This window comes from Hyperolius riggenbachi, chromosome 12, assembly GCF_040937935.1.
Source record: "Hyperolius riggenbachi isolate aHypRig1 chromosome 12, aHypRig1.pri, whole genome shotgun sequence".
NCBI classification, from domain to species: domain Eukaryota; kingdom Metazoa; phylum Chordata; class Amphibia; order Anura; family Hyperoliidae; genus Hyperolius; species Hyperolius riggenbachi.
Genome location: NC_090657.1, coordinates 139,290,447 through 139,304,120, shown reverse-complemented (window position 1 = coordinate 139,304,120; position 13,674 = coordinate 139,290,447). Strand labels below are relative to the sequence as shown.

Here is a 13,674-nt window from a genome sequence, read left to right as displayed (position 1 = left end):
AGAGTAACGTTAGTAGCCTTCATATCTATCTATGGTATCTAACGTCAGGTTTAAAGCTATGTACACACTTACAATTACTAGTGGTGATGAATGAGGTCAAAGAATTTCCATTTGCATTCAAAATATTATGCAGCTTGAACTTAGACCAAGACAAATTGCCAAGAAGTCAATATATTGACAGGAAGCTACAAATAATTGACATTAAATTTGAATGGAGAAATTATTTGCATTGTATTGATCATCCCTAATGAGTATTGTCACCTGTTGGGGTTATGACTTTATGCATTAGGCAATAGCTCGGAGCAGAGTACTGTACAGATGAGTCGGTAGCCTAGAGGTTAATGTCACCTCTGTTGCTATGGAGGGACGCTGCGTGGCACACAGCAAAGTGTTTTCCAGCGGGAGAAGTAAAGAAAACAATGCATCTAGGAGTTAACTAAACCTTCTTGTCTACAAAGATCCAAGCATGCTAGACCTTTAGGCGATGTTGGCTTCTGTACACGCTACATTCACAGTCAAGACCAAGCTAAATGGGCTATCTTGGCAAAGTGTCATCTAGCTTGCGTACCTAGTTTAGTACCAAACCTAACCACTTACTTTGACATCCTCATCAACACCTTCAAAGTCCCAGTCTAGCCAAGAATTTCAGTAGGCTGCCACAACCATCCCACTGGTATTACAATATGAAGAATAAAGGTTAAAAAAAGGACATTCGTATAGTTGTAAACAGCAGTCACAGGATCTCCATGTATTTTGGGCAAATAACAGACAATCTCTCTTTTCAGACTCCAGAGAGCCTGCCATCTGAACCAGGAGCACTTCTACTGGCTGTGCCCACCATTCTATCCCCCTATTGTGCCCTAAGGGAATGGAGTTGAGCAGCAGCTTGGCCATACTCTCCTCACATCTCCCGATTGAGAGCATGGGAAAGAAGATTCTCTGCCACAACTTTCCTCCCTGAGGGCAGCACTGCACAGCCATCCAGAGTGGGACAGCAGCAGTAGTAATGACCACCCCCGATTTACACACTTGAGGTGGCCATACATCACTCAATGTGCCACCTGATCATTAGATAGATCCCTCTCTGATCAGAGGGATTTATTGCCTGCCCCCAGTGACGTCGCTACATGCGAGGGATCATGTGGTACAGGAGCTGGCTGTGACGCCGGACACCAGGATATGTGGCGGCACGACAGGTGGCCGTGGCCCCACAACACTGCACCCAGGCACGGGGGGGGGGGGGTGATAGTTATAACCGAGGGTCCATCACTCTGCAGAAATCAAACAATGTTACCGCTGCACACCCCAAATGAGCCCTTGTGACCGAGATTTTCCAACCTGCTCAAACAATCCTTTTGACAGATTTAAGACAGATATTGGTCGAAAGATCAATCAGGTGGATATGTTGTGGCATTGATTTAATACAATTATTGGATCGAAATGTCAAAAATCGAGTAATGTATGTAGTTTCATGACTAATGGGAGGGGGGAGATCTGGCAGTCTAATAAAAATTTTGGCAGGAAACCTTTCAAATAAAATACATGTATGATAATACATGAGAAGTTGAAATAAAAATGTCTCTTGCACATTGCTAGAATCTAGCTTTATATATTTCAAATGCAGGTTAGCAAAGTCAGTATGACTAGATTCCTATCAGGCAGTGCTTATACACAAGGGCCTACTGTATACTCTTCAGTAGCTGTAAACAACTGCACAGAGCTGCAGCGGAATTGACAGCCAGAGGCCAATCAATATTTTGATGACGTCTAGGGGACAGAAAGGCTACCAGTTAGTGGAATAGCTGGTAATTGCTGCAGACAACTGATTGAAAATCAATCTCGGTGATGCTGTTCTAGCTTTGTACTGCTGGATGCGCTACAGATCTATGCACCACCATCCATCAGTCTACCACCCAGTCTATGCAGATTCACCTCTGCTCTTGGTCATGCTGTCAACTGACCCAACCCAATCAAAAGATAGTAAAGCCTTGTACACACTTCAGATAAAAATCACCTGAAATGTCCAAATGACAGATTTTGGATCATTGCATAATTGTGTTCCTTTCAAATAGTTTATAGGGCATTCCTCAAGCCAAATACTTGTTTTGTTTTAATACTCCAATTCCCTATAAACTAAACAAGCCACGCCCACAGCTCCTTTTGTGCCTTGGCACTGTAGCAAGGGCTTATGGGAGCTCAGTCTGGGCAGCAGGAGGAGGGGGTTACTAGCCATTGATTTCAGAGGCAGAGGGGAGGAGGGAGGAGGGGAGGGGACTGAATTTACACACAGGCCAGCTGATAGCATCTCCAGCCCTCAGCCTGTGACAACGTGACAAACAGAACAAGGCTACCCTCATTGTATCACAGGAATAAATAATCAAACTTTTGAAGCTGTTTGCCGCTAGATATGCTGTGTTAAACTTTAGATGATAGATATATAGATATACATACATACATACATACATACATACATACATACATACACAAGTTACTTGTTATAGTTAGTTTTTTATCTCGAATCCGCTTTAAGAGCTCTGCCTTTGACACAGAAGACCAAGGTTCGAATCTCAGCTCTTACTGTTCAGTAAGCCAGCACCTATTCGGTACGGAGACCTTGGGCAAAACTCCCTATCACTGCTATTGCCTACTGAGCGTGCCCTAGTGGCTGCAGCTCTGGTGGTTTGAGTACGCCAGGAGAAAAGCGCAATATGAATGTTATTTGTTTTTGTCTTTTTTCTTGACTAACGGGCAGATATCAAGCAGTCAGATGGTGTGTACAAATCATTCAAACAGCATGGTTCAGAGAATGCATGCATGTAGCGTGAAATGTTACCTCCACGTGCAATAACTATTTAGGGTGCAAGGATTACTTACTTTCTGGGGGGGGGGGGGGGGAGGGAACGACACTGTTCCCTAGCATCCACACCCCCCCCCCCCCCCTGTATGTGTAAGCCTATCTTCTCAATCCAGAGGGGCAGGTGCCTGTGGTGGTAGCATGCATCCCAGGCTGCAGAATTGCATGCCGGAAGGTGTAGTCCTTCCATGTGAGTGCATCTCCTAGCTGGGATCCCTTTAAAGTACTTAAAGGTATCTTACTTAGTACTTAAATTAGAGACAATCCTTAATTGAAAGTAAAGCACTCCAACAGTGACATAGAAAGACGTAACAATCCAAAATTGCTCAACTTCGGACAACAGTTGTCACAGAAGGTAATGTCAACGGGTGAGACAAAAGATTTAAGTGACAAACCAGGAATAAAAAAAAAAAAAAAAAAAAAAAAAGTTTTACTTGCCTGGGGCTTCTACCAGCCCCCTGCAGCCCTCGCAGTCACTCACCGAACCTCCAGGCACAGACGCCAGCTAGTTTCATTTTCGCTGACAGTCCCTGAGAGGGAGTCGGCAGGCTTCCTGTGCCTGCGCAGGCCTGGCCACGCGTATCCTTCTTCATGTTACCGTACTCAATAGCATCCTGCACAGGCACAGGACGTTATTGCAGACAGGAACGCAAAGAAAAAAATGGCTGGCCAGGCCTGTCAGCGAAAACGAAACTAGCTGGCGGCAGGGGACTGGCTCTGTGAGTGACTGCGAGGGCACGGGACGGCTGGAGAAAGCTACAGGAAAGTAAAACTGATATTTTATTCCTCGCTTAAGTGTCCCTTTAAACGAGGGATAATTATCCGTGCAAGAGCTGGTGCTGGCATCTCTGAAACTATGACTCTTAGTATTTTCTCACCCAACAGTATATCAGAGAGTGGCAGTTGAGAGAAAACAAACTGCTCGAGCAATAAGGACTTTTCTGGTCGAAAAAAAAAGCCTGGTGAACGTGAGAGGTGAGAGTAGCACGCATAGTCCACAGCAACAGAAGGGTGACAAAATGACAAATTACAGCTGAATTCAATGCAGGTGGATCACAAAGCATATCCCACCGCACAATAAGACAGACTTTGCAAAGGCTGGGCTTTGGCAGCAGAAGACCATCAAGGGTGGCTTTTGTATCACAAAAAAAAAAATAGGAAAATACGCCTGTTGTGGGCCCTTGCCACCGTGCTTGATGGGTCTCAAATTGGTTTGATATACCAGTTTAACCTGCTTCTAAGACCAGCTCAGTCCCCTGACCTCAATCCTATTGAGCATTTGTCAGACAAAGTTGAGAGATCACATCAAAGCTTGTAAACGCTACTTTCCAATTTGACCCAACTTAGAGCTGCCATTATGTCAGCATGGGCCAACATTCCTCAGCAATAGTATCAGCATCTTGAGTCTATGCAAAGAAGACTATCGGCAGTGATTAGAGCTAAAGGTGGACCAACTTATTATTAGAGGGGGGTCTATAATTCTTTGACCACTCTGTGTAGCTTTCTGCTATCTACTATTTAATTTAATCCAACTCAAATGCACAATGGTACAGCACATGATGGAGCATGAAGGAGTAAGGAGGGGACAGGAATGGAGGCACTGTACACACACTAGATTTTTAACAGAGACAGCCCGGACCAACCATGTCTGCCGAGAACCATCCAGCGTGTGCATGAGGCTATAGGTTCTAAAGATTTTCAATTCAATTGACTTCTTCAGTTAAATATTGATCGCTGAAGAAAAATTAAGTGATTACAGCACCACACATAGCAAGTAATGTACAGTACCATTAATTCTGCAGTTACTAAACAAATAGGAGAAGAGTGCAATGAAAATACACATGTTCTAAAATCCTCTTGATTGATTACTTATCAACAGGTCTCACAAACCTTTTACAATCAGAAGACATTTCTGAACCTGACCGCCGTATATTCTTTTGCTTCTAGACTCAATATGAAACGCTTTTGGACAAATTCAATAATTTAGAATCTACTTCAACAAACACAGGGAGAACATACAGGAGTGCTGTGCACTACACAATCCTACCACCCATTCACAGATCCAATCAAATTGGCCATTTTATCAGATGAAAAAAAAAAAATAATAATAAATAAATCAACATGGCTGATGACAATAGGCTAAAATAACTATCTGACCTTCCTCCTATAGCTAGCTTCATATCAAACCAGTTGTTTTCACTAAATATAGACATGTGCAATGGCGTTACATTTAATGATCTAGAAAAGTAACCAGACACAGGCACAAGTGGAAACTGTTATTCATTAGTCAGTGTAGCCATTCGATTACAAGCAGAGCTCACTCTGGAGTCAATCAAGGAGGACATCTGTTTTACATAAGGAAATGAAGAAGTTATGGGTGGCCAAATACAGCCAATCTGAGCAACAATCACAATGTAGTAAGAATCAGAACATGGAATGCTTCCCAGCATAAATTCCAACCATTGTGAGCTCTTGAAACTGCTCCCAGAGGCTTGCAACCCTGTAAAATTTCTGTGGAAGTGGCAATTGCTCCCTTTTCCACAGAACAACAGATTTATTTTACCATGGGTGTGCAGTCAATATTTGCTTTAGAGAGGTTAGAAGAGATATGCGATGAATGACGGTACAGTCAAGAACAAGCCAGATGTCTACTAGCTGCCTGTCATTAGGATACATCTGCTATTTATGGTCAACCTTAGCCGTTTCAATGACAGGTGCAAATGATTGTTTATTAAAGAATTGATGTGCTAAATAACATGTTTCTTGTTGCCAGTAGCAACCAATAGGAAGCCTCATTTCATTTGCAAATCCAAACTGTAAAAATAGCATTCGTAAGCCAAACGAAGGAATTTTATCTGCAGTACAACTTCCATATATCAGACCCATATTGACCACCAATCATGCCATCAAATAATAAATCATTAGTTTATGCACGTGATTAGCCTTGTGTAAAGTTTCAGTACAGACCCCAGTAAACCTAGTTTTTGTTATGGCATAAATTAAAAAACATATATGGTAAGTCAAATGTAACAAGACATCTCTACCGACTAGTAGTTTATTCATGTTGTTGACCAGTTCAATAATCCTGCTCAGATTTTTGCACACACATCTGCAGTCTGCCTCCCAAAACCATGGGAACAGAGTGCACACAGCAGTGAGAACAGTGCAAGAGTACATGAGGACTCTGTATACATGGAAACTGAGCAAACTCAGCACACAGGCAGGACATCTGCCTCAGGCAATGAATGGGTTACTGAGTATCAGCCCCTGCATTGAGATCACAATATAGGCAGCGCTCATATAATCTAGGGTGGTTTGTATTGTCACCCTGACTCTCTGATACTTCTATATATAGATCCAGGAGTCCACAGACAGGGGATCTGCTGGTAGAGACTCCCTCACTGTACATTCTACCCCACACAGAGAACAACTAGCCCTTCACACAACCGTCCCTAGAACCTCTGCCTCAGTGACCTCACCACCTTTTGCAAGGTAACCGTTCTAACCCGTTATATAGCACCCGGGCCTCTCTTACCTCTTCACGGGGCTCCGCCGCTCCCTTCACTGCTGTTGCCGTGGTAACGCCCTGGAGGCGGGTTCTCCTAGGACAGCGCGCTCATTGATGCGGCCCACACGTCACTCAGCAGCTGAGACTGGAAAGCGAAAGGCAGATGGGGCGTGCCTGAGCCGGACCTCCCAGCCTCATTGGCTGCTGCCTCTGCCACACACAGCAGAGTTATCCCAGAGTCTGACTTTTTATTAAAGTGACAGAGCTGAGTGGTCAACTATCCCACAATGCACAGGGTTGCAGCCCCAGTCAGACTGGTCGGTGTAGAGAGAATGGAACTAGTGGGGGGCTGTGATTACAGGAGTTTTGTGACAGATCGTATCCTATAGTAAGGCTGTCTTCTAGTTAACTGGCCATACACATTACACATTTTTGTATGATTTGAATAAGAACCTGCTGGGGAAACTTGCTTGAGTCCTCAATTTTAAGATGCTGATTAACGATCCAATTTTTCCTTCTGATTCGATCTTTCAATGCAATTTTTATGATTGAATTGTATATGAAAATGCGTCATGTTTGGCTCAAATCAATGTAAAATGATGTTTGGGTTGATTTGAAAATGAAAAAATTTTGATCCGAAAGTTGGATTTCATGATCGAATCAGAATGTAAAACCTTCTTAACCAGATGTGAATAAAAGAAGTGGATACCAGATGTGAATAAAGGAAGAGAAACAGGGGAGCAGGCATATACTATCACCTGTCCTGATGCCCACCCCTCCCCCCATTCTCCTCTCTAGCCCCCCCCCCCCCCCCCCCCCATCATACCTGAAAGCCGCCCGGGATACTCTTCCAAGTCGCCGGAGTTGGGCTTACTGCTAGCTGGGAGCGCATGTGTATGACGTCAAAATCGTCATAAGTTCCATTAATGGGAACAACCGATAATTGCCTTCCGATTAGTTTTGATTGTTCAAATCGCGTCGAAAGATCAAATCTGAAGGACGAATTGTATCATTAATGGGCATATTTAGATTGATTTGATCAAAAGTGGTATAAAATCACACTAGCAGTTCAATGTAGTTTACCTTTTAAAACAGAAGGTATTTGCGATAATTTAGCTTTAAGTGAGCAACTGTGGTTAACCACAATGCATCACTACTTGATATGCAAATCATCTCTTTATGCTGTAGCCAGGCTTGCATCCAGAACCACTGTGTATAGCAAGCCTATAACTTCTAAATTTTACAGAGCCACATCAACACAACATGCAGACAGTCTGTTTCTGGCTTTTTGATCTTTTGTTAGATTTCTGCTGTTATCTAATCGAGACTGAGTGTGGTATAATCGATCAATACTACTTGATTGATTTTAGTCAGGTATGAATACTCAGTGGCTTGGCATAGAAGGCCATTTATGGACGTATGTATTCCAATCAGGACATAGCGTATAGCATACAGCAGCACTTGATCCCTCTAGGGGCAACGGCAAGCAACCTGGCCAAAGGCATTGTTTGTTCTTCCCACTCACCTCACCTTCTCTGTGATGCTTCTCATGCTCCACCAACAAACTCCGCTCCTCTCGCAACAAACTCCCCTCCTCTCGCATTTACAGCCTTGTACATGTGTAGAGATTGAGAAGAATGTGATTTGTTTGATCAGCTGATAGATTTGCAAAGCTCTGATTTGCTGTGATCGCGTCCTGCTTTAGCACATAATTATGATTAGCCAATTAGAAACTTACCGTATTTTTCGGAATATAAGACGCACTTTTTCTTCCCCAAAACTGGGGGGAAAAAGTGGGTGCGTCTTATATTCCAAAGGTACGGTATTTTCGCCCCATAACATACTTACCGGATCCTGCCGCCGCGATCCTCGCCTCCTTCGTCTGTCCGCCGTCATCCAATGTCGCAGCAGCCGTCATCAGAGGGTCCAGCAATCCCATCCAGTATCCCTGCTCTTTAAGTGTCCAAGTCGCCGGCTCCTCTTCACTGTAGTCATGCTTGTATGCAGGCTCGCGGTGATCACGCTGTGATTACACGCTGCCAGGGCCGCCTTCCTCCATAGTTACGGCGTCCTCTTCTTAGATACAGTGCCCCCTTCTGTGTGACGAGCGGCGCATGTGCGCCGGGGTCACGCATGACATCAGGCGCACGTGCGCCGCTCGTCACACAGAAGGGGGCACTGTAACTAAGAAGAGGACGCCGTAACTATGGAGGAAGTCGCCCCGGCAGCGCGTAATCACCGCGTGATCACCACGAGGCTGCATACAAGCATGACTGCAGCGAAGAGGAGCCGGCAACCTGGACACTTAAAGAGCGGGGATACTGGATGGGATTGCTGGACCCTCTGATGACACCTAATGGGACCCTCAGATGACGGCTGCTGCGACTCTCGGGGTGATGACAGGCAGATGGAGGAGGGGAGGATCGCAGCGACAGGATCAGGTGAGATGCAGCAGGGGTGTAGTGTAGTGTAGTTTGGGTTGGCTGGAGGGGTTACTTAGTGAAATGTAGTGTAGTTTGAGTTGGCTGGAGGGGTTACTTAGTGAAATGTAGTGTAGTTTGGGTTGGCTGGAGGGGTTACTTAGTGAAATGTAGTGTAGTTTGGGTTGGCTGGAGGGGTTACTTAGTGAAATGTAGTGTAGTTTGGGTTGGCTGGAGGGGTTACTTAGTGAAGTGTCGTGTAGTTTGGGTTGGCTGGAGGGGTTAGTTAGTGAAGTGTAGTGTAGTTTGGGTTGGCTGCAGGTGTTAGTGAGGGAAGTGTAGTATACTGTAGTGTAGTGTAGTGTAGTGTAGTTGTAGTAGGGGTTAGTGAAGTAATGTGTAGTTGGTGGGGGCAGCAGGGGTAAGGGAAGTGTAGTGTAGCAGGTGTTAGTATAGATGGGCAGTGTAGCTTAGATAAAGACAGTTTTGGGGGAGTTAGAGGTCCATAAGAAGCTGCACCATAGACGCACCTAGGTTTAGTTTATTTTTTTCTCCTGATCTTTGCCCTCTAAATCTAGGTGCGTCTTATATTCCGGAGCGTCTTATATTCCGAAAAATACGGGTATATATCTATCACCTGACTAAACTGATCACATGCTTCTCCATGAGTTCTCCTAGACATGATCCTTGCTATAACTTGTCTACAAGGTTTTCGGCCCTGACCATATGCTTGCTTAGGCCCCGGGCACACTCAGCACATAAGTGTACCCATCGGACAGTGCTGTCTATTCACTGTCTGATGTTCTTGTGTATTGCACACTAGGGAACTAAAAGGGAGCCTGAGGGCCCGGGTATACTCTTCTTTCACTACTTTGCAATAAGGACGCCGTACGTTTTATAGAAATTCATGGTACCTCCATTGCTTTCTCTCGCAACACTGCCCTCACTCAACTACACTGTGTACAGGGCCGGATTTACCATAAGGCACTAAAGGCACGTGCCTACAGGCGCCTGGTGATGGAAAGGCGGTTCTCCCCCCTCACTTGGGTCTCGGCATTCCATTGACCAGATCTTCCTTCAGTTGGGGCAACTCTAGCTAACTGATACTTGTGGGCACCTTTAGCTACTTAATACTGAGAATAGCTCCTGTGAGGCAAATCCGGGCCTTAATGTGTTGTTCACAATAATGTACACAGAAGTGCGTTGCAAGAACACACTGCTGTGCAATGTATACATGTCAATTTTAAGAGAAAAAGGAGGAGGAGGCACCATCCTTGAATTTCAGTACGTATAGTGGGTTGCAAAAGTATTCGGCCCCCTTGAAGTTTTCCACATTTTGCCACATTACTGCCACAAACATGCATCAATTTTATTGGAATTCCACGTGAAAGACCAATACAAAGTGGTGTACACGTGAGAAGTGGATCGAAAATCATATATCATTCCAAACATTTTTTTTACAAATAAATAACTGCAAAGTGGGGTGTGCGTAATTTTTCGGCCTGAGTCAATACTTTGTAGAACCACCTTTTGCTGCAATTACAGCTGCCAGTCTTTTAGGGCAGTGTTTCTCAACATTTTATTGGTATGTACCCCTTTTAAAACCCTGTCCTCACCAAGTACCCCCTAGCATGGTAAACATTATCACAAGTACCCCTTGACAAATATATATTAAATTGTAGCACATGATAATTGGTTCTAAACCATTTCCAAGCATTTACTATTGCTTTTAATGAGCTAAAACACCAATTTGGTGGTGTTTAACTAGGATTTATAATTTTCTAAAACTCTAAATTTGTTGTTCTTGGTTAAGTATATCAAGCCCGAGTACCCCCTGGAACCATCAGAAGTCCCCCCGGGGTACGCGTACCACATGTTGAGAACCTAGGTTTTAGGGTATGTCTCTACCAGCTTTACACATCTAGAGACTGAAATCTTTGCCCATTTTTCTTTGCAAAACAGCTCCAGCTCAGTCAGATTAGATGGACAGCGTTTGTGAACAGCAGTTTTCAGATCTTGCCACAGATTCTCGATTGGATTTAGATCTGGACTTTGACTGGGCCATTCTAACACATGGATATGTTTTGTTTTAAACCATTCCATTGTTGCACTGGCTTTATGTTTAAGGTCATTGTCCTGCTGGAAAGAGAACCTCCGCAACAGTCTCAAGTCTTTTGCAGTCTCTAAGAGGTTTTCTTCCAAGTTTGCCCTGTATTTGGCTCCATCCATCTTCCCATCAACTCTGACCAGCTTCCCTGTCCCTGCTAAAGAGATACACCCCCCGAGCATGATGCTGCCACCACCATATTTGTCAGTGGGAATGGTGTGTTCAGAGTGATGTGCAGTGTTAGTTTTCCGCCACATATAGCGCCTTGCATTTTGGCCAAAAAGTTCCATTTTGGTCTCATCTGACTAGAGCACCTTCTTCCACATGGTTGCTGTGTCCCCACATGGCTTGTGGCAAACTGCAAACGGGACTTCTTATGCTTTCTGTTAACAATGCCTTTCTTCTTGTCACTCTTCCATAAAGGACAACTTTGTACAGTGCATGACTAATAGTTGTCCTATGGACAGAGTCTCCCACCTGAGCTGTAGATCCTAGGTTCTCAACATGCGGTACGCGTACCCCAGGGGGTACTCCTGATGGTTCCTGGGGTACTCAGGCTTGATATACTTAACCAAGAATAACAAATCTAGAGTTTTAGAATATTATAAATCTTATTTAAACAACACCAAATTAGTATTTAAGCTAATTAAAAGTAATAGTAAGTGCTTGGAAATTGTTTAGAACCAATTATGTACTAGGATTAATTATATATGTGTCAAGGGGTACTTGTGATAATGTTTACTATGCTAGGGGGTACTTGGTGAGTACAGGGCTTTTCAAGGGGTACATACCAATAAAATGTTGAGAAACACTGCTGTAGATCTCTGCAGCTCGTCCAGAGTCACCATGGGCCTCTTGACTGCGCTCTCCTTGTTCGGCCTGTGAGTTTAGGTGGATGGCCTTGTCTTGGCAGGTTTACAGTTGTGCCATACTCCTTCCATTTCTGAATGATCGCTTGAACAGTGCTCCGTGGGATGTTCAAGGCTTGGGAAATCTTTTTGTAGCCTAAGCCTGCTTTAAATTTCTCAATAACTTGATCCCTGACCTGTCTTGTGTGTTCTTTGGACTTCACGGTGTTGTTACTCTCAATCAGGGCCGGGCCGAGGCATAGGCTGGAGAGGCTCCAGCCTCAGGGCGCAGTGTAGTAGGGGGCGCACAATTCATTCAGTTGTCATTCCTAATTGTGTATGAAGCAGAAAGAAATAAGAAAAGGGGATACATAGCAGTGACTGCAAGCCAGATAACTAGATATTATGGTGTTGGGGAGGTTGTGGGCCCTGTGGCCCTCTTAGTCTAATAGCAATCAGTGTGTGACGGCTGGGGTGGGAGCAGTGTTGCCAACTCATCCCTTTAAATACGGACGCTTATGAATTATACATGTCTTGTGGCTAGTTAGATGCAGTTTAGGCACTGATTATCTGTGAGAAGCCCCAGAACCTGTATAACTTAGATGTGTCAGTATTTAAAGGGATGAGTTGGCAACCCTGGGTGGGAGGCATGGAGGGGCGCACTTTGGTGTCTCAGCCTTGGGTGCTGGAGGACCTTGTCCCTGCTCTGCTCTCAATATTCTCTTAGAGAATATCTGAGGCCCTTACAGAGCAGCTGTATTTGTACTGACATTAGATTACACACAGGTGCACTCTATTTAGTCATTAGCACTCATCAGGCAATGTCTATAGGCAACTGACTGCACTCAGATCAAAGGGGGCTGAACAATTATGCACACACCCCTTTGCAGTTATTTATTTGTAAAAAATGTTTGGAATCATGTATGATTTTGTTCCACTTCTCATGTGTACACCACTTTGTGTTGGTCTTTCATGTGGCATTCCAATAAAATTGATTCATGTTTGTGGCAGTAAGATGACAAAATGTGGAAAACTTCAAGGGGGCAAAATACTTTTGCAAGCCACTGTAGTTTATTGACCATGCAAGAAGCAAACTACACATGTTTCAAAAACAGAAGGGTTCCCAGGCAATCAGGTGTTGAGGGGTGGCTACTCTAAAGAGCCAGTAGCTGTTTCACGTAGTATTAACATATGTTCACAGCCCATTGCTGTGATCAAGCATCAATACAATGCAAAACAACTGCTAGCTGTTTGGAGTAGCCAAACCTCTACATCTATTTGCCTGGGATACCCTGTTCTTTTGATGCATGTGTAGTTTGCTTCCTGCATGGTCAATAATGGGAATGGGTTGGTATGGTTATACTTGTTACAGGGATGGTGTGATAGGGCTATACTTGTTGAGGGGAGGGGTAGATGTGGTTATGTTTGTTATAGATAGGGGTTTGCAAGGATTTATACTACATCAATATTTATTAAACCCTTACTGAACAAATGATTAAAACTCACACAGTAAGTCTAGTGCTGACTACCATGTAATTTTCACAATATGCAATATGAAATATATGAAACAATATGAAAAACATCAGTAGGAAACAGTGAATATTGCATGACAGTGTTGAACCAGTCAGAACTACGGGCCGGTTCACACTTGCTTAAAGAGAGCCCGAGGTGGGCTCAAAAAATGAAAAAAAATAAATAAAAATTAGGTTACCTGATCTGCGGGGCTGAGCGGAGCAGGTAGTTGCAAAAACTGCCGCTCACCACCGCTCCTGTGGGCCGCAATGGCACACGTTTACTTTTGTGACCTCTGGGTCACGACCCTGCACTGAGAGACTGTGTGTCTCTCATAGCGTGCAGGGAGGCTGTTACGCTCGGTGGTATATTCTCCACGGTCAGCACATAATGCGGATCCTGACGTAAAGGACACACACAAGCAC

The 13,674-nt window shown here is 44.2% G+C and overlaps 1 protein-coding gene across 2 annotated transcripts in view; it reads right to left on the bottom strand.

Moving 5' to 3' along the window:
• The window catches only part of ELMO2 (engulfment and cell motility 2), a 152,426-nt gene extending 145,948 nt beyond the window's left edge, over positions 1 to 6,478 (bottom strand). For both annotated transcript variants that reach the window (XM_068264457.1, XM_068264458.1), the window contains exon 1: positions 6,390 to 6,478. The gene's annotated coding sequence lies outside the window, so the exon portion shown is untranslated. The remainder of the gene's footprint in view (positions 1 to 6,389) is intronic.
• Positions 6,479 to 13,674: the final 7,196 nt, after the last annotated feature.